Raw genomic sequence first — 21,161 nt, forward strand, 5'->3', positions numbered from 1 at the left:
AAAAAATACAACTTTAAGTAAATTTTAAAATTTTTTTTATAATATGGTCAAATATTTAACACTCATAATAATAAAAATATTATTAAAATTTAAAATTATTATAAAAAATGAAGAAAAGATTTATAGTTAATAAAATAATATTTATTTATATATAAATTATTAATCAAGTTTTAAAATTTATTCTTATATCCGTTTGTAACCTAAGTAGGATGATTCCAATCTCATTTGAAAAGGGCGTGGGATGGGGAGGGACCCCAACAAGATGGGTTAAATTGACATCCATAATAGGAACTTAAGACCGACAAAATCTAAATCACATAAAGTGAAAAAAAAATCAAGGTATGAGTTCGAAACGCAAAACATAAGAGGTCACTTTCAATTACAACTAAGCTTGAATTTTGATATTGTAAGCTTGACCCATTATTTTGACCGGACTGTCCATATAGGTTCTCTGTGGCACTACATCAGATTATTTGAATAAAAGAAAAAATTACTTAGAAATACTAATTTTAGCATTACTATTAACTGAAGTTTGAACAACATATTACTATAATAATAAGGTTTTTTTTTTTTTTCCTCACAAAAAAGAAAGGAAGCAAAAGAAAACCTAAGGCAAAGGAAAAGACGCATTAGAATTAAGGGCCGAAAAAAGCCAAGAGGGCCAACATTCCCACGTAAGATCAGAAGCCAGATTCCTCAAAGCCCATTTGCTGAGAAGATGGGCTGGCTTGTTAGAGGATCTAGGGGCCAAGTGAGAATATAATTTGGATGGGCCTTCAAAATAAACTTGATGTCTTCAAGGATGACTGAAGAAGCTTCACAAGTTGGGGAAAAAGTTACAGTGTTGAGGCAATCAGATTCTATATCCACATCTCTGTAGCACCATTGGGAGATAAAACGAATACAGTCCTAATCATTCGGGCTTTTGCTAATTCCGGTGAATGAGAACCTTCAAGAAAAGAGGTGGCACCTTGAATAGCGAATCTATGATGATCTCTAAGAACGAATCCACTGCCCATACCATCAAGATTTACGGGAACGGCGGCATCGACATTGAGTTTAAATCTGCCCAAAATAGGTGGAGACCAACAATTGAGGTGAGGAGGAGGAGGACTAGCAAGGGAAGGGTTCAGGATGGAATCTTTAAATTGTGCCTCACAGAACTCATTATAGCAAAAGAGAGCACAGTCCAAGCTATTCTGTGCTGAAACTATTTTGTGCTGGAACTATTTTGTGCTGAGACTATTCTATGCTGAAGCTAATCTGTGCCGAAGCTATTTTGTGCTGAAGCTATTCTGTGCCGAAGCTATTTTGTGCTGAAGCTATTTTGTGTTGAAACAAGGACCATGACTGAACTTTATGAGATACTCATGCTGTGTTTGATTATGCAAAGCTATGAACATAAGTACAACAGTGAAAGAAGACTGTGTACGGTATTGGTGAATTGATCTCGAGAGAAATTTCCAATTTTACCCCTCAAACCTTAAGTGTTGCAGATTGTGGTTCTGAGGCATTATATTGGATTTCAAAGTTGTCCAACTTATTCTTATTGTTGTAAAGACCTTCTTGAATTAATCTACATCTGTAATGGTGGGGGTGGTTCGATATGCCCACAGTACCTAAGGCAGATTCTCGTACCATTTTGACTTGAGCTTCTCCAACTTTTTCTCTAGGCAGGCTGAAATAACTAACCGAAATAGGTGGAGATCAACAATTGAGGTGAGGAGGAGGAGGACTAGCAAGGGAAGGGTTCAGGATGGAAATCACATCGCTTGTGATTAAAATGCCACTCATTCCGACTCTTCCAGAGCTGCCAGCAGAGGAAGGTAAAGAAACTTTTGTAGAGGTCAGAGTCAGAGTGAGAATGCCACAAAGAGGAGCGAAAACTCCATATCTGGGCCCAAGAGATACAGGGGATGGTATGAAAATCCAACCTCGAAGGACATAAACGCCACGCAATTAGAGAGGAAGGACATCTGAAGAGCATGTGAATAGTGGATTATTCTTCAAAACCAGAAACGGAGCAAATGTTGCAGGTGACAACTCGAATGATTTTGAGGAGTTGTAGAATTAGGAGGCCGTCTTGGGCACATTACCAGATGAAAAATTAAATTTTATGGGTAGTCTTAAGCTTCCAAATCTCAGGCCACTTTGGGATATGAAGGTGAGCATTGCTGCTGCCAATCAATGGAGGGGAAAGGTTGAGAGGTGGTTTCAGGGAGAGAGTAACATGATAGCCAATGCGGATCGTGAAGAGACCTGAATAGGAAGCACCCCAAATAACAGTGTATTAACCACCTTCTTCTCAAAGAGGGATTTGAAGGATGAGGTGCACGTCTCGGTGATTAAAAATCCTTTTAATAAGGGGAATGTTCCATCCAGTAGGACTGGGGATAGTTAGGTCAGTAACAGAGGAGATGGTGCATTAGTTGGGGCAAGTGGTGGAAACAAAATGATTAAGAGGATCTGGAAGCCATGGATCCCTCCAGCAATCAATCCGAGAACCATTAGAGACATACAACTGTTTATTTTTAAGGATTATTGGGATAGAGGGATGAATGCCGCGCCATATCTAAGAGGCAGTAGTTTTACAAGGATATTGTGAAAGTATTTAGCTTTAAGGATTGTGAAGAGAAGAGAGTTGTCTCCTTGGTAAAGATGCCAAGCAAGCTTGGATAGGAGAGCCATGTTGAAAAAAGGAAGGTTTTTAAACCCCATCCCTTCCTCAGAGAGTGTCCCAACTAATCCAGGGTGAGTAAGTAACATCTTTAGTTCTAGACCACCAGAAGCACATAATATTTTGGGCAAGATCATCACATGTTTTAATCGGGAGTTTGTAGCATGACATGGAATAAGAAGGAAGCGATCTATGAATAGACTTTAGAAGAACTTACCGACCGGCCTTATAGAGTAATGGCCCTTTGATGAGCTTGATTTCTGAGCTAATTTTATCTTCTAAGAATTTGGATGATGGCAGGTAGGCCCAGGTATTTGTTACTCCAATCTTGTTCTCGAATTTGAAGTATACACTGAATTTTCCTGCGACGAAGGGTGTTGGAGCTAAAGAAGACACCAGATATGTAAAATTTGATTAATTGGCCTGATAAAGTTCATAATGATGTAACACATGCTTCACGTTTTTGGCTTCAATGATAGTAGACTTACAAAAAATAAGGGAATCTCTCCAAAAGGAGGTGAGTGGTAGGAGGACAATATCGACTAAGTTTCACTTGTAATTTCCCTAATTTTTTAAAAAGATAGTCTCAAAATTTATTAAATTATTTTTATTGTATTTTTAATTATTTATTTGATTATTTGGCTATTTGTTTATGTGTGTAATTGAATTAATTATTTAAATGTAAGTTTTGTGCTTAAATGATTTATTTTAATTAAATTGTTAACTGATGTGCTTGCTTAAATGATGTGTTTGTTTAATTGTAATTAATTATTAGATTAAATGATTTAAAGGTTTATTTTATTTTATTTTTATGGATTTGGATAGTAGTAATGGACCAACTATTTGGGTCTCATGGACTATTTAGATAGAAATCCGAATGGGTATGGATAATTACCCATGAATAGTTGTACATATATATATATGGGTATATATGTATATAATGTTATTATAAGAATTATTATTATTAATTATAGTTAGTAATAATAGTTTACATAGTTAGTATTATATATATAATTATAAGTTTTATATATATATATATATAAGTCCTCTGTTAACTAACGTGAGTCCTCTGTTAACTAACGTGATATATATATATATATATATATATATATATATATATATATATATAACTATATCACGTTAGTTAACAGAGGACTTATATGAGTATTAATGTTTTAATTTTCCTTTTCTTTTATTACTCATTATGGTAATAGAATTGGGGTTGGAATAGGATATTAGTAATCTATCTATATATAAGTTATATATCTGTATAAGGTATACGCAGACATGGAAAGGGGCTAGAGAGAGAGAGATGGAGTTTGGCCAAGAACAAGGGCTGAATCAAGGAAGGAAGGAAGGGGCTTACTTGTGGGTTGAACCAGGAGCAACTGAGGGCTGAGAAGACAGCCAAGAGGTCGCCGGAAGAGCTAGGAAGAATGAGAGAATGTTTCAATCCGAAACCTTAAAGCAAGTTCTTCTTCTACTATTTCCCTTAAATTCGTGTTCTATACATGTCTAGGTTAATTCCATGATTAATTAGACAATAAATTAACTATATATGCATGCTTAAACAGATTAAAAATAGTAAGTATATTGATTAATTGTTAATTGTTTGATCTTGTATTTTCTTACATTTAATCTTGTTTTAATTCGTGTTAAAGATACATATGGACTTTATAAAATTAATTGGGATCATTTGGGACCTAAAACAGAAGTTCAGGAACCTTAACGAAGGCAATTGGAGTGTCTGAAGGTCACTGAAGATGAAGAAGATGAAGAAAAGTAAGTCGAGAACCGGCTTTCTCTGCAAATTTCGGACGGCTCTCAGGGAGAGAGCCGGTTCCATGGAGAATGGAGCCGGCTCCCTCAGACCGAGAGCATGCTCTCTCAAGTCGAGAGCATGCTCCTTCTTGGAGGGAGCTTGCTCCCTTAAAAGGGGAGCATGCTCCCTTGCTAGAACACTACATAGTTAGGGTTTTTGGGTACTGTTTTGATAATTGTGATATTCCAAAGTTGTGTAGGTTGATTTGGGTGTTTTAAATGATTACAATGATCATGTTAAATATTCAGAATGCATAATTTATATTCATATGCTAATAACATGAACAATATGAAATTTTAATTAAATTTACATGTTGTTAATGGATGATTTAATTGCTTAATATTATCTTAGCAATTTACATGGATGTTATATGATTTTAATCATGTATTGGTAGTATAATATAATCATGTATTTTATTTGATTTTTATTATGCTTAATTCTGGATTATTTGATGTATTATTATATCTGTTGCATCAAATATTGGATTAGATGGATTATTGCACCATTAAATAATATGGGGCTATTCTAGGGACAGATTAACGAAAAAGTTAAGTCCTACCTATTCGTGTCAAGCCACGGAACCAGTAGGATGGCATGCCATTGAAATAATGTGGTTGGATAATTTACTTTTCTATTTTGGAATGAGCACGGTGAAGGAGAGCTAAAAGGCCTTTAGTACAAATTAAAAACAAATATGGCAATAAGGGATTACCCTGGCGAAGACCTCTTGAAGGCTTGATGAGACCACCGGATTCCCTATTTAAAACAACAGAGTAATATACTGATTATACACATTCCATGATGAGACGAGTCCAACGAGCATCGAATCCAAGACTTTTTATCACGAGATCAAGAAAGTCTTATTCAATACGATCAAAAGCTTTGGTAACTTCCAATTTGAGAGCAAGAAAATCAGATTTCCCACTTCGACAATTACGAAGGTTGGTGAGAAGTTCATGAGCAATGATGATATTATTATGGATTTGGCTAGTGACAAAGGCACTTTGGGTATTACTAATGATTATCTCAAGAAAATTTTTGAGGTGATTAACAAGGGCCTTAGAGAAGATTTTGTAAATGACATTACAGAGGGCTATAGGACGAAAGTGAGACATTTGGGTGGGGTTCTTTATTTTGGGAACAAGGGTAATATTAGTATGGTTTAAGCTTTTGAGAAGATGCCCACTATGGATAAATGTGATACCCCTCTCGGATCTGAGACACGGGTTGATCAGGCCCAGGCCCAAACCCGAGGGAATATCAACCAATTAAAGTATTTTAAAACGAACACAGATGACAAAATGAAACAAAAGTGATGGAATAAAACTGAAAGTAACATTAATTATAAAATCCTCCATGTATAACTGAAAATTGAAAATCCAATCCTCCAAAACTTCAAGGTTACAACTTGGGAATCCACTGATGGACCCCTAACCAAAAGTTCAACTGAAACTGAAAACTGAAAATAGATAATGCTAGAAATATCGAGAGAAATCCTACGTAATCAGATGAAAGTGAGACTGTCCCTCGACAAGCACGATCAAGCTCTAAGGCTGGAACCGTCCTGTGCCTGAAAAGAATAATAAAGGAGTGGGTCAGACCCACGAGCAAGTTCTATTCTAACTGCAATCCATACAGTGACCCGATACGCAGATACACCGTAGACACCTCACAATATCTATCTAGTCCATACGTATAAATATATCCACATTAAGGGACATTCACTAGTCTATAATAGGGGTCTCAACCTGAATAGAAGGCAACATGCGAATACGCACCCAAAGGTGGGCATGAGTACCTAGACCTAACAGGGTACACCTCAACCTATTATAACCAGCTACGCATCCACTGCATATACGCACCCTAACCAACGAGTCTGAGACTCAAGCTCAACTCGTGGTACCATAACCATATATATAAGTCCGTCCAAATCCAGGGTATGCAGTTCAACTATCTATTAAACTGTCATACAATAAACCAACTAGTTAGTCATTCAACTTATTCAGTTGATATGACTTAACTACCATCCGTTAATCCAGGAAGTCATCCAACTTGTTTACAGCTGATCTGACTTAGTCACAAATAGGATTCGATATCTTTCAATCCATTCCATTAATCCATTAGGTTAGGTTTATGCGTTTTGAGCTAAACCGTCCCTAGTATGTCACCGTCCCATACCGGTACATACCATCCTCCATATCCATGTAAATTACAACATATATAACAGTTCAATAATTTACAGACCAAAAACTACCATCCAAACAATTGCAGAAACTATTTAAAGCTTCAGCAATTTAAATCCAAGCATTTAACCATATAGTTGCAGGAGACGATTTTAACAAATCAACAACTAACATCCAGAGCATGCATAGACCAAATTTAATACGTCAGGGACTCCATCATGCATGTGAATATGTTAAATAATCCTATTATTAACCAATAAATTGCTAAAAGAATTCAGAAGATTGTTTAAATATTTCAGCAGTTTAAATCCAAGCATTAGCCATATAGTTGCAGTAAACAATTTAATAATTCCGCAACTAGCCTCCTAAGCATGCATAGATCAAAATTAATAATTAAATGACCCTATCATGCACTTGAATTCATTCTAAAACAAGTTTTATAAACACATTATGTTCCATCAAATTGCTAAATTTTAATTTAACAACTAATTCAATTCCATTTGTTAAGTGCCTTAATTTTTACACTGTTTGTCCCGACAACTTAGAATTAAACTTTACTCAATTTAGGGTCTTAATAACACTCAAAATTCATTCCTTGATCCCTCTGTAAAGTTCCAAATTCATTCAAACAGTCTCCATGCTCCAACAGTGAACATAGTATGTAGAAAATTAAAAAAAATCGTAAAAGAAATTAAAAATAACAAAGGAGCCTGCTCCAGAATTTGGAGCAGGCACTTTTCCAGCCTAGAGGCGGCTCTAGGACTTCCTAGAGCCGGCTCCACTTTGTTGTGGGAGCCGGTTCCCACTTCCATGGAGCCGGCTCTCACCTCCTGTGTGAGCCTTCGTCCCCGGTGCGTGTTTCAGCTCTTGTGCTCCTTCTCCGGCTTATTCCTAACCCTCTGTTAGTTTTTAAAACCAAACTTAGGACTCGTAATTTAGTCTAGAAGCATTCCCCAAGATTGTTTACAATAGTTTTGAAAGCAATTACAGAGTTTAATCAGGCCATTTAAAATAGCGTTGTTGAATAACGGCACTGAAACTAAATTGCAAGATCAGTTTTATCCCAACCCCTCTGTTCTTTCTCCAATTTAAATTTGAAGTCTTAACTTACGTCTAGTATCCAGTCAGACCTTGGTTGATTTCAGTAAGATTCAAAATAAAAATTAAAACAGTGGGACGTTATGCCAAAACAGAGTCAAGAAAACATACGCGCTATAATTGTTTTGTAAATAAATTTCACAGATAAAACGATCAAGTAAAACATATATAAAACATGCATGGTTCAGTTTAAGGCCAATTAATCTCCTAGAGATGTCCAGGTGCACAGAACACAAATCAAAGGGAAGGAGGAAGATAAGAACTTGCCTGTACAGTTTTATAAACAGAACCTTGACGCCGTTGTTCTACGCTTTCCGGCAACCACTGACTACCTTCTAGCCTACTCTGGTTCTGATCTAATCCACCAAACACCTCCCTTGGTCCTCTCTGTTATTCTCCTTGACAGACCGTTACGACGCTCTGTTCTCTCAACTTCTCTCTTTACTGTATACGGGAATATGGTGAATAGGGTTTTAGAAAACCCTCGACAGACGTATACCCATATATTTATAGAGTTATACCAAAACCCTACATTAATTAGAGCCCTAACTAAATCCTAACCGGCCCATAGAACTTAATTAAATCCTGTGTCGGCTAAAGAAACTAAACCCTCAATTTTGAAAAATCGTTAATTAAAATACTTCCTACATTACTTCCTAAATTAAAACCTTTAATAATCAATTAAATAAATAGAATGCAATTTAAACAAATAAATAGATACCAATTAAATACACGTCACACAGGTAAATAATTAAATAAAACAATTAAACCAAATAATCATGCAAAAATACAACAAAAATAATAAATAAATGCTGAGACTATCCTTTTAAATTAGGGGTATTACATTCTTCCCCCCTAACAAAAGGAATTCCGTCCTCGGAATTCGCCCTTGCCCTCTTCCAATATTTCAGGAAACTGCGAGCGAATGACATCCTCCCGTTCCCAAATGGACTTGGCCTCATTGTGATGGCTCCACTGCACACGAACCAAAGGGATAACCTTATTGCGAAGGATTTGATCCCGACGGTCAACAATACGACATGGTGGCTCCAAATAAGTTGCATCCGGCTGCAACTCAATCTCTCCAACATCGATATGTTGATACCGATCCTCATCTCGCAGAAATTTCCGCAACATGGACACATGGAATACATTGTGAACGCGATCCAAGTTATCCGGAAGTGCCAACCGATAAGCGACAGCTCCAACTCGATCCGTAATCATGAATGGACCGACAAATCGCGGTGACAACTTCCCTTTCTTCCCAAAGCGCATTACACCCTTCATAGGAGATACTTTGAGAAGAACCTGATCTCCAACCCGAAACTCCAAAGCACGAGTGCGACGATCAGCATAGCTCTTCTGCCTACTTTGGGCAGTACGCATGCGATCTCGAATAAGAGCAATCTTTTCAGAAGTATCCTTGATGAACTCAGGACCTAAGAATCGATTCTCTCCAACCTCTATCCAACAAACAGGTGATCGATACGGTCGACCGTATAACGCCTCAAAAGGTGCCATCCCAATAGTCTTCTAGAAACTATTGTTATAAGCAAACTCCACAAGTGGCAAATATTCCTCCCAGTGGCCCTTGAAATCTAGAACACACGACCGAAGCATATCTTCCATAATCTGATTCACCCTCTCAGTCTGTCCGTCCGTCTGAGGATGATAAGCAGAACTAAGGTGTAACTCCGTACCTAAAGCCTGCTGAAAACTCTTCCAAAATCCAGATACAAAGCTTGAATCCCTGTCCGATATAATAGACAATGGAATGCCATGTAGCTTCACAATCTTTGAAATGTAAAGCCTCGCCAACTGCTCCGAAGTGTAGTCAGTGCAAATAGGCAAGAAATGAGCTGACTTGGTCAACCTATCCACAATGACCCATATGGAATTATGCCCCTTGAAAGAATTTGGCAACCCTTCCACAAAATCCATAGATATGCTCTCCCATTTCCACTCCGGAATTGATAGTGACTGTAGAGCTCCTGGCGGCTTCTGATGATCAATCTTAACCATCTGACAAGTACTGCACTGAGAAACAAAAAGAGCAATGTCCCTCTTCATACCTGCCCACCAAAACTGCCGCTTCATATCCTGATACATCTTATCGCCTCCTGGATGAACAAAGAACTCAGAGTGGTGAGTCTCAGTCATCACATCCTTCCTCAAATTATCAGCAGAAGGTACCACTAACCGTCCCTTGTACCTTAAACCTCCATCAGCCCCAACATAGTAGAATGGAACCTCTCCGGAAGCTATCTCTGTGACCTTGTCGACACACTGCTGATCAATGAGTTGTGCTTGTAAAACCTTGCGAATGATGGAAGGTGTAACCACCATGCAAGCCATAAAAGCGTCTGACAACTCATCTACATTCTTCAAAGCATTCCACTCAATAGCGAATAGAGCAGAAAGACTACCAACAGGTCGGCGACTGAGTGAATCTGCCACCACATTCGCTTTCCCTGGATGGTACTGTATAGAAAAATGATAGTCTTTTACAAACTCCAACCATCTGCGCTGTCTCATATTTAGCTCCCGCTGAGTGAACAAGTACTGCAGACTCTTGTGATCACTGAATAATCTGAAGGACTCACCCAACAGATAATGCCTCTAAATACGCAAGGCAAAAACCACTGCTGCCAACTCCAAATCATGTGTTGGATAATTAAGCTCATGAGGCTTAAGTTTTCGAGATCCATAAGAAATCGGTCGCTCCTCCTGCATCAGTACACATCTAAGACCCTGCAATGAAGCATCCGTGTAGACAAGATACTCTATCCCGCTCTTCGGAGTAGCCAGAACCGGGGCAGAAGTCAGCTTCCTTTTCAGCTCATCAAAAGCTCGCTGACAGTGTTCATCCCACATGAACTGTACACCCTTCTTGGTCAGATGTGTGAGTGGTCCTGCTATCTTGGAGAACCCCTGGATGAATCTCCTGTAATATCCGGCCAGATCGAGAAAACTCCGAATCTTTGTAGGTGACGTAGGCTGTCCCCACTCAACCACCGCTGAAACCTTGGCTGGATCCACTGCTATCCCCTTTTCTGACACCACGTGACCCAGAAATTTCACCTCCCGCTGCCAAAACTCACACTTCTCGAACTTGGCATATAACTGGTGTTCACGAAGCGTCTGCAAGACTATGCAAAGATGTCTAGCATGATCGTCCTCCGACCGAGAATAGATCAAGATGTCATCAATAAAGACAATAACAAACTGATCCAAATAAGCCCGGAAGACTCTATTCATTAAGTCCATGAACACTGCAGGTGCATTAGTCGTCCCAAACGGCATAACACGAAACTCATAAGAACCATATCTCGTGAGAAACGCTGTCTTAGGAACATCCTGCTCCCTAACCCTCAGCTGATGATACTCAGAACGCAGATCATGTGGCTCCCCTTAACTGATCAAACAAGTCATCAATCCTGGGCAAAGGATACTTGTTACGAATCGTAACCTTGTTCAACTCCCTGTAATCTATACACAGACGAAGCGAACCATCCTTCTTCTTCACAAACAGAACCGGTGCTCCCCAAGGTGATGTACTCCTACGACTAAAACCCTGGCTGAATAACTGCTGAATCTGATCCCTCAGTTCTCTCATCTCTACCGGTGCCATCCTATAGGGTGCCCTAGCAATAGGCGCAGTGCCTAGAGTTAAGTCTATCACAAAATCAATCTCGCGACTAGGTGGCAACACTGGAATCTCCTGAAATACATCCGGGAAATCCTGTACAATTGGTATGTTATCCAATGATATAGTAATCCCCTCATCCTTTTCCTCCTCCACATGGAACAAATAGGTGTTACCGCCTCCTTTAGAACGTGGCATAGCTACTACATACATATCCTGACCAGGTATGGTAAAAGTAATAGATCTATCAAAACAATCAACTTGGGCATGGTAGTGAGACAACCAATCCATCCCAAGTATCACATCATAAGTGTGCATGTCCAGGACCAGTAGATTGGCTAGAAACCTGAGTTTGCCAATATCTAGTGTCACAGGCCCATCACTCTCATGTATAATAGCTGTATCACCCAATGGTGTAGAAATACCCTGAGGTCTAGTGCATACCCTCATCCGCATCCCAGATAAAGCAACAAAAGTCTTAGCTATAAATGAGTGTGTAGCACCCGTATCAAATAAAACACGTCCATGTAACCCATGAATAGGAAACTTACCTTCAATAGTCTGAGGTGCCTGAACATTCTGTGGCTTGGGGTTATACACCCTGCCATAATGCAACTGCTGTGGTGCCTGTCCCTGAGTCTGCGGCGGTGCCGGTAAAGCCAGATGTGTCTGTCCCTGAATCCGTGGAACCTGTGGAGCTGGTAGAGGCACTGGCGCCCTCTGTCCCTGCTGCACATACTGTCCCTGTCCCTGTCCTGCTTTAGGACACTGCCTGGTGGTATGTCCATACTCTCCACAAGTGTAACAACTACCCTGGAAAGTACCAAATGGCCTCCTCTGTCTGTTAGCCTGTGGCTGACCCTGTCCTGCCTGTGGTCCTCCATTCTGTTGCCTCTGAATAGGTGCCCCATTCCGATGAGCATCTGAACCACCCTTGTGCTTCTTCCAAGGCTGTTGCCCTTGGAACTTGCCTTTGTCATTCTGCCGGTGACCATTGCCATTCCCCTTTTCAGCTGACTGATTAGTAGAGTCTTTATCACCCCGCTTCTCACCACGAGCCTGTCTGATGTCCACAGTCAACTGATACTGTTGTAGCGCGGCGTCTACCACCTGAGCATAGGTAGTATAGGCTGGACTACCTGTAATAACTCTCTTGATAGACCACATCAGTCCCTTGACGAAACTGTTACGCTTCTTCTCCTCTGTATCTGTGATACCCCCTAATTTTGGAACACGGATTGATCAAGTCCGCGCACAAAATCAAGGGATATCAAAACAATTTAAATATTTAACAAGCACATAATACAAAGAAGAATAATAAAGAATAAATAAACCGCTGAAGAAAACCAATAAATAAATATTACTTAATGATTCTCCAACAATTACAATTCGGAAATCCCATAACTCAAGGACCCCCTTAAAACATTATCCAATAATCCAATACTATTTAAAAGTACACAAGATGAATAGACGAATGACAGTCTCCCAGCTGCGGATCCTCAACCTCGAGACTGGAACATCTAATAACCTGAAAAATAAATCGTGGGTTAAACCCTACGAGCAAGTTCACTCTACCAGGCCTCTGAAAACCAATAAGCAGATCATCTCTGATCAAAACCAAACCTAATAAAGTTTTAACTTTAATAAAGCACGATATACATGTCTATATATAATTATATATACTATACTAATCACATCCATTAATAGGTTTATTAAATTTCCATACCTATTAAATAATTATTAAAATAATATTCATATCTAGACCAATTTACCATTTCATTTTATAAAAACTCCTTTGACCTTAATCCCATCCTAGTCAGTTGTTTAATCATTTAAACAACAACTTATAATAAAAGAAATACTCTATTTAATCCCAACCCGATAATGATTTTAATTGTTTAAATCACATATCCAAAATCCAAGTTTTGACAAATCATCCACGTCTTCCCCAATATTATTTTATTAATGTAAAATAATACACTAACCAGTAAGTACTAAACTATTCTCATTTAAGAATATCTAACCCTAATCCAATCCATACATACAACAACTATAGATGATATTTTAATCATCTAACACATAACAACGTAATTATGCTTTGGCAAATCAACCATGCCATTGTAAATATTTTTATTTATATATTGGCAATTCAACCATGCCTCCATAAGTATATTTATTTATACATTGGCAATTCAACCATGCCTCCGTGTATGTATATTTATACATTGGCAATTCACCCATGCCTCCACAGGTATATTTATTCATACATTTAATTAGCAATTCATCCATGCTTTCCATATATGTATTCTATTCATACAAATATTTAGGTAATATATTTAATCATTTGACAATTCATCCATGCCCACACTTTAACCATGAATTAACTTTAAAATTAACAATACGCTAAATCATACATAGCCATCACATGCATATTATACGCATATCATTAATTTAACAACCAGCCTATTAAGATATGCCAAATAAGAATGATAATATTAATCATCTTAAATGATTTATATATATATATACCTACACATATGTTATTTAATGTATTTATGTGTTTAACACCTTCTTTAATAATCCTTGATTATTTAAAATCAATATACATACATACATACATATATATATATTCATCCTTCCATACAACTCATAGACAAATTAAACTATATATACACATATATAAATAATTATATATATATATATATATATATATATATATACACTTCCTTCCATAACAAATTATTAATTTATTATATTTACACAAATTAGTGCAACTAACTATGTCAGAAATAGTTTCCTTTAAATACTCCATATTGGTTTAAATAGTTTTCCGACACTTTCTCACTAAAACATAAATATCTCCTAGTAGGATGGGAATCTGATAATGAAATTGGTACCATTGGAAAGAAGACGAAAAATCCTTGAATTTGAGCTCAAGAATGACCCAATTTCGATTTAAAATGACTAAGTTATGACCGTTTTAATTTCTAGTGTCGAATTAGGCCAACATAGTTTCCCACGCGCGCCCACGTGCTTACTATGCACTTGCACGCGCTGGATTCAAGCCTCCTTGTGTGCTGGTATTGGCTAAGCTCTTTCAGCTACCGTGAGCTCACCACACTGAATCCATCACTTCCTTTATGCCGCATCCAATGGTCATAAATGAGTGCGCAAATGAACACGCTCACACTAGATTATTTTCTATTAACTATAATAGATCTAAGGTCCAGATCAGCGAGTGCACCATCTTCTCATGGTCTGCAATACACCAAATAATCCCATAGTTGACCAGACCACTTCTATGGTCCAGATACACATGCGCACCAAAGTTTTATGCGCCGCGATGCACCATATCAATTCACATAAGTTTAATTAATCAAATGGCCCTAATTGGCGTATACACCCTATTATCCTACACCGCGCCACACTGGATCAATTCTTTATTGTGCCGCCGCTCCACATGCGCCAGTTACCTAGTATATATATATATATATATATATATATATATATATATATATCCTAACAAATAATAGGAAAATAAATCCTAATAAATTCCTAAAAATATTAGAAAAATTCCAGAAAATTACAGAACAATTCTAGAAAATAAAGAAACCATAATTAACTCTCTTGGGTCACAAATCCACCTATAGATTGATTTTAAAATATACATAACACCTATATATATCAATTAAAATCCAATAATCTAAAAATCAAATATAATAGTTTATACTTTTTAATTATTCCGATCTAACCATAATTTTTAAACAAATAAATTTAATTAAAGCCTTGATACTCAAGGTGAAATCCTTATGAGTTCTAAGAGGAAAGTTAGAGAAAACTCGCCTGAAGGTTTCGAAACGAAACCGACGCTTTAAGCTTTAATTATCTCTTCCAATTCCGACGTCCTCCTTTTCAGATCCGACCTTCTCCTTGTCAGCCCTTCTTCTTCCTCTCTCTCTGTCTGTTTTATTTTTCTAACGTGTAAAACCTTTAACCCTAAAGCCTTATGTGTATTTTTATACACCTTAAATTCCAAATCCTATTCCAACTAGTATTATGAATTAAAATAATAATCTTTAAATAATTTATATCTATAAACATATATATATATATATAAATATATATTCCTTCAATAATTAACTCATTAGTTAATTAAATCATATATACTTATAAATATCAATAAATATATATCTATATATATATCTTTCCATAACAATTATTAATTAATTATATTTATATATAATTATATATATATATATATATATATATAAATATAATTGATACAAAAGTGATCATTTAAATAATTAAATAACCACGGACCTTCATTAATTAACCCAATAAGGTTTCATACAAGCCCAAGATCACATCTTTTGGTCCAACTTTCCTTAAGCCCAATCCAATTAATTTAAATAAATAAGATAATTAATTAAATACCGAAATTAAAATAACTAATTACATGAAGCACATAAACAAACAAGAATTTACAACTAAGTCATATAATACCAATAAAATCAACACACCAATAATTCAATCAATAATCAACCACACAAACAATCAATCATCATACATAATCACGAAATATAACTTAATTAAAATAAGATAATTAATCTAGCACTCAATAAAATAAAATAAATCATTGAAAAATAAAATAAAATAATTAATCCTAATTAATAAATCTTTTAAAATTATCGGGGTATTACAGTATCCACCTCCTCCGGTGCAAAGAGAGACAAGCGTGTGAACTGCTGCTCATACTCCGCCACTGTCATGTTTCCCTGCTGCAGACTTAGAAACTCGGTCTTCATAGCTGCCCTGACTGCATAGGAAAAATATTTCTCGTCAAAGCGAACACTGAACTCATCATAAGACAATGTCATCCTCTCCTCTGGGGTGGTAACTGACTCCCACCACTGTAGTGCATCCCCAACTAGCTTGAAAGTAGCAAGTATCTGCTTTTGAACCTCCGTGCACTGAACCAAACGAAGATGACGCTCGATGTCCTATTTCCACTGGTGAGCTGCTCTCGCATCGGTGGAACCTGAGAACACAGGTGGACTCCCCTTTGTGAAAGAGCTCCTTGCCTTTCCTCAAGAATCCGTCTGAACCACTGGTGCTGGTACAGGTGCCTGCTGAACCTGTGGTTGGTTCCGGAGTGCAGCTGTTACCCCAGCCTCTATAGCCCGAGCAACAAGGTCATTGAGGTGTGGAGGAATCTCTGAATCTCTGTCCTGACCCTGAGTCTGTTGAACTTCCTCCAACTCCTCCTGAAACCCTGGCATTTGCTGCTCTTCTTCCATTTGTCGACGTTGTAGACGTTCCTGCTGTCTACGTGCCGCTCTCCTCTGTCGACTGTTCATGTTCTGTCCTCTTCCAGTGTTAACCATGCTGTTAACATAGAAAGACAGACATTAGTACGAGTTTAACCGAACTGTAAAAGAATTCAACGAATCCTAAACATAAGCTCTATAAAACAAAACGCTACGCGGAAGTCTTAATACGAAACGTCCTAGAGACACTTGAACCTGGAGTGCTCTGATACCAACTGTGATACCCCTTTCGGATCCAAGACACGGGTTGATCAGGCCCAGGCCCAAGCCCGAGGGAATATCAACCAATTAAAGTATTTTAAAACGAACACAGACGACAAAATGAAACAAAAGTGATGGAATAAAACTGAAAGTAACATTAATTATAAAATCCTCCATGTATAACTAAAAATTGAAAATCCAATCCTCCAAAACTTCAAGGTTATAACTTGGGAATCCACTTATGGACCCCTAACCAAAAGTTCAACTGAAACTGAAAACTGAAAATAGATAATGCTAGAAATATCGAGAGAAGTCCTACGTAATCAGATGAAAGTGAGACTGTCCCTCGACAAGCACGATCAAGCTCTAAGGCTGGAACCGTCCTGTACCTGAAAAGAATAATAAAGGAGTGGGTCAGACCCACGAGCAAGTTCTAATCTAACTGCAATCCATACAGTGACCCGATACGCAGATACACCGTAGACACCTCACAATATCTATCTAGTCCATACGTATAAATATATCCACACTAAGGGACATTCACTAGTCTATAATAGGGTTCTCAACCTGAATAGAAGGCAACATGCGAATACGCACCCAAAGGTGGGCATGAGTACCTAGACCTAACAGGGTACACCTCAACCTATTATAACCAGCTACGCATCCACTGCATATACACACCCTAACCAACGAGTCTGAGACTCAAGCTCAACTCGTGGTACCATAACCATATATATAAGTCCGTCCAAATCCAGGGTATGCAGTTCAACTATCTATTAAACTGTCATACAATAAACCAACTAGTTAGTCATTCAACTTATTCAGTTGATATGACTTAACTACCATCCGTTAATCCAGGAAGTCATCCAATTTGTTTACAGCTGATCTGACTTAGTCACAAATAGGATTCGATATCTTTCAATCCATTCCATTAATCCATTAGGTTAGGTTTATGCGTTTTGAGCTAAACCGTACCTAGTATGTCACCGTCCCATACCGGTACATACCATCCTCCATATCCATGTAAATTACAACATATATAACAGTTCAATAATTTACAGACCAAAAACTACCATCCAAACAATTGCAGAAACTATTTAAAGCTTCAGCAATTTAAATCAAAGCATTTAACCATATAGTTGCAGGAGACGATTTTAACAAATCAACAACTAACATCCAGAGCATGCATAGACCAAATTTAATACGTCAGGGACTCCATCATGCATGTGAATAGGTTAAATAATCCTATTATTAACCAATAAATTGCTAAAAGAATTCAGAAGATTGTTTAAATATTTCAGCAGTTTAAATCCAAGCATTAGCCATATAGTTGCAGTAAACAATTTAATAATTCCGCAACTAGCCTCCTAAGCATGCATAGATCAAAATTAATAATTAAATGACCCTATCATGCACTTGAATTCATTCTAAAACAAGTTTTATAAACACATTATGTTCCATCAAATTGCTGAATCTTAATTCAACAACTAATTCAATTCCATTTGTTAAGTGCCTTAATTTTTACACTGTTTGTCCCGAAAACTTAGAATTAAACTTTACTCAATTTAGGGTTTTAATAACACTCAAAATTCATTCCTTGATCCCTCTGTAAAGTTCCAAATTCATTCAAACAGTCTCCATGCTCCAATAGTGAACATAGTATGTAGAAAATTAAAAAAAATCGTAAAAGAAATTAAAAATAACAAGGAGCCTGCTCCAGAATTTGGAGCAGGCACTTTTCCAGCCTAGAGCCGGCTCTAGGACTTCCTAGAGCCGGCTCCACTTTGTTGTGAGAGCCGGCTCCCACTTCCATGGAGCCAGCTCTCACCTCCTGTGTGAGCCTTCGTCCCCGGTGCGTGTTTCAGCTCTTGTGCTCCTTCTCCGGCTTATTCCTAACCCTCTGTTAGTTTTTAAAACCAAACTTAGGACTCATAATTTAGTCTAGAAGCATTCCCCAAGATTGTTTACAATAGTTTTGAAAGCAATTACAGAGTTTAATCAGGCCATTTAAGCTAGCGTTGTTGAAGAACGGCACTGAAACTAAATTGCAAGATCAGTTTTATCCCAACCCCTCTGTTCTTTCTCCAATTTAAATTTGAAGTCTTAACTTACGTCTAGTATCCAGTCAGACCTTGGTTGATTTCAGTAAGATTCAAAATAAAAATTAGAACAGTGGGACGTTATGCCAAAACAAAGTCAAGAAAACATACGCAATATAATTGTTTTGTAAATAAATTTCACAGATAAAACGATCAAGTAAAACATATATAAAACTTGCATGGTCAGTTTAAGGCCAATTAATCTCCTAGAGATGTCCAGGTGCACAGAACACAAATCAAAGGGAAGGAAAAAATGGATAAAGTACTGGAGGAAGGAAAATTACAAAGAAAAAAGAGTATGGCTTTTAATAGGTGTATATATATGGTATACACAGAGGATATGTACAGGTAAACTATTTAATCTTAGGGGCCAGCTCAATCAAAAGGTAATTAATGTGGTCGTCTAAGGCCTTGAATGGTAGAAGTGGTTTTATATCTCATTATATTAGTTATAATTTTCTTATTATATTAGATATATTTATTTTAATGAATTAATTATGTTTGGTATATTATATTAATTACTAAATAGATACATTATATTGTTCCTCAATATAATTTTCTTTTATATTATTATTATTTCTTTAAATAAATTATTTATGCTTCGTGTATTGTATTAATTACCAAATAAATACAACTGCTTATTGGTCATACATGTTCCCTTTATATTAGCTATATAGGAGTATTTATTTTAAGAAGAATATTTAGGTCCTCACCAATGAAGACAATTCTTACTTTTGATGTGGACCAATAATAAATGGATATGTTATTTTTAATTACCAAATCAGAGATAGTGGAATATATATCCATCATCTCTTATTTGGTAATGAAAGAAGACGTATCCATTTGTTATTGGTCCACATCAACGGTAAGGACCGGTGGGGTTCTAAGTATGTCCTTATTTTAATGAATTTTTTTATGCTTTGTCTATTGTATTAATTACTAAATAAATACAGATGCTCTTCTTTTGGTGAATACATGTTTCATTTAATTTTATCTTTCAATTGCCTCATTTTTCTCTCTAAACAATTTCATACCTTATATGGGCTTTATCTAATTTTTAAATTCTCTTGCATATCAATATTTATTCAAAAATTTTAACTCCATAATTTATTGACTCTCTTTCATGTTAATTTTTAGGACAATTAAGTAGAGAGAAATGATTTATTTTTTAAAAAAATTATTAGTATTATATATATGTAATCAATGGGAGAATGCCTAATTTAGCGATTTCGCTTTAGACCTCAAATTGCATCAAGTCCGGCCCTGCTTAATCATTCCCAGTTGGGGGTAAAGAGAGAGAAAGAGGGGGGTGTTAGAAGTTTGAAAGGTAGGGATGGCAATTTGCCCCACAGGGACGGGTACCCGCCCCACCTCGCCCAGTTTATATCGATTTTGGGGGACCGTTTAGTTTATTTGGGCTGAAATGGTTTTTATTAGTGAAAACCCGTACGGGTTTGGGGCGGGGACAGGGGGAGATCATCCCACCCCCCCCCCCCCCATTTAGATAGGTAAATTACTAAATTATCCTTATTTTATTAGTTTATATAGTTAGCTCTATAAACCTTAAGTCACATTCACTCACTTTCTCAACCGTTCTATTGAGTGGCAGAGCCCTACGAATTCAGAACGTTCACACCCTTAAATTTTATGTTAAATTATTGATTACCTATTTTTATAATTTTTTTCAATAGTTATATAATTTTTTTTTAAGGAAAAAAATTTTAAAAAGAAAGAAAAATTTTGGAACTAAACCGAGCGGGACGGGTGCCTGCGAGAGTAAAAAAGTTAAACGGGAAAGGAATGGGGTGGAAAGGTCCCCCGTTTAGGCAGTTTTGGGCGAGGACGGGGCAGGGGAGGGTACATGTAATACTCCTAATTTTAAAAGGATATTTCTGGTATTTACTTGAGTATTTATTTAATTGTTTTGTTACTTGAATTAATTAATTGGCTTAATTGTTTCATTTGATTTAATTAATTATTTGAATTCTTTGGATTACTTGAATTAATTGATTGGTTTAATTGTTTTTATTGGATTTAATTAAATTATTTGAATTCTTTAACTTATTTAAATTAAATTAATTGCTTATTATTATGTAACTTATTTTAAT

Source organism: Cornus florida, unplaced genomic scaffold (genome assembly GCF_030987335.1).
Source record: "Cornus florida cultivar Cherokee Brave unplaced genomic scaffold, ASM3098733v1 CherokeeBrave_3.0.0_Hap2_Chr04, whole genome shotgun sequence".
Lineage (NCBI taxonomy): Eukaryota > Viridiplantae > Streptophyta > Magnoliopsida > Cornales > Cornaceae > Cornus > Cornus florida.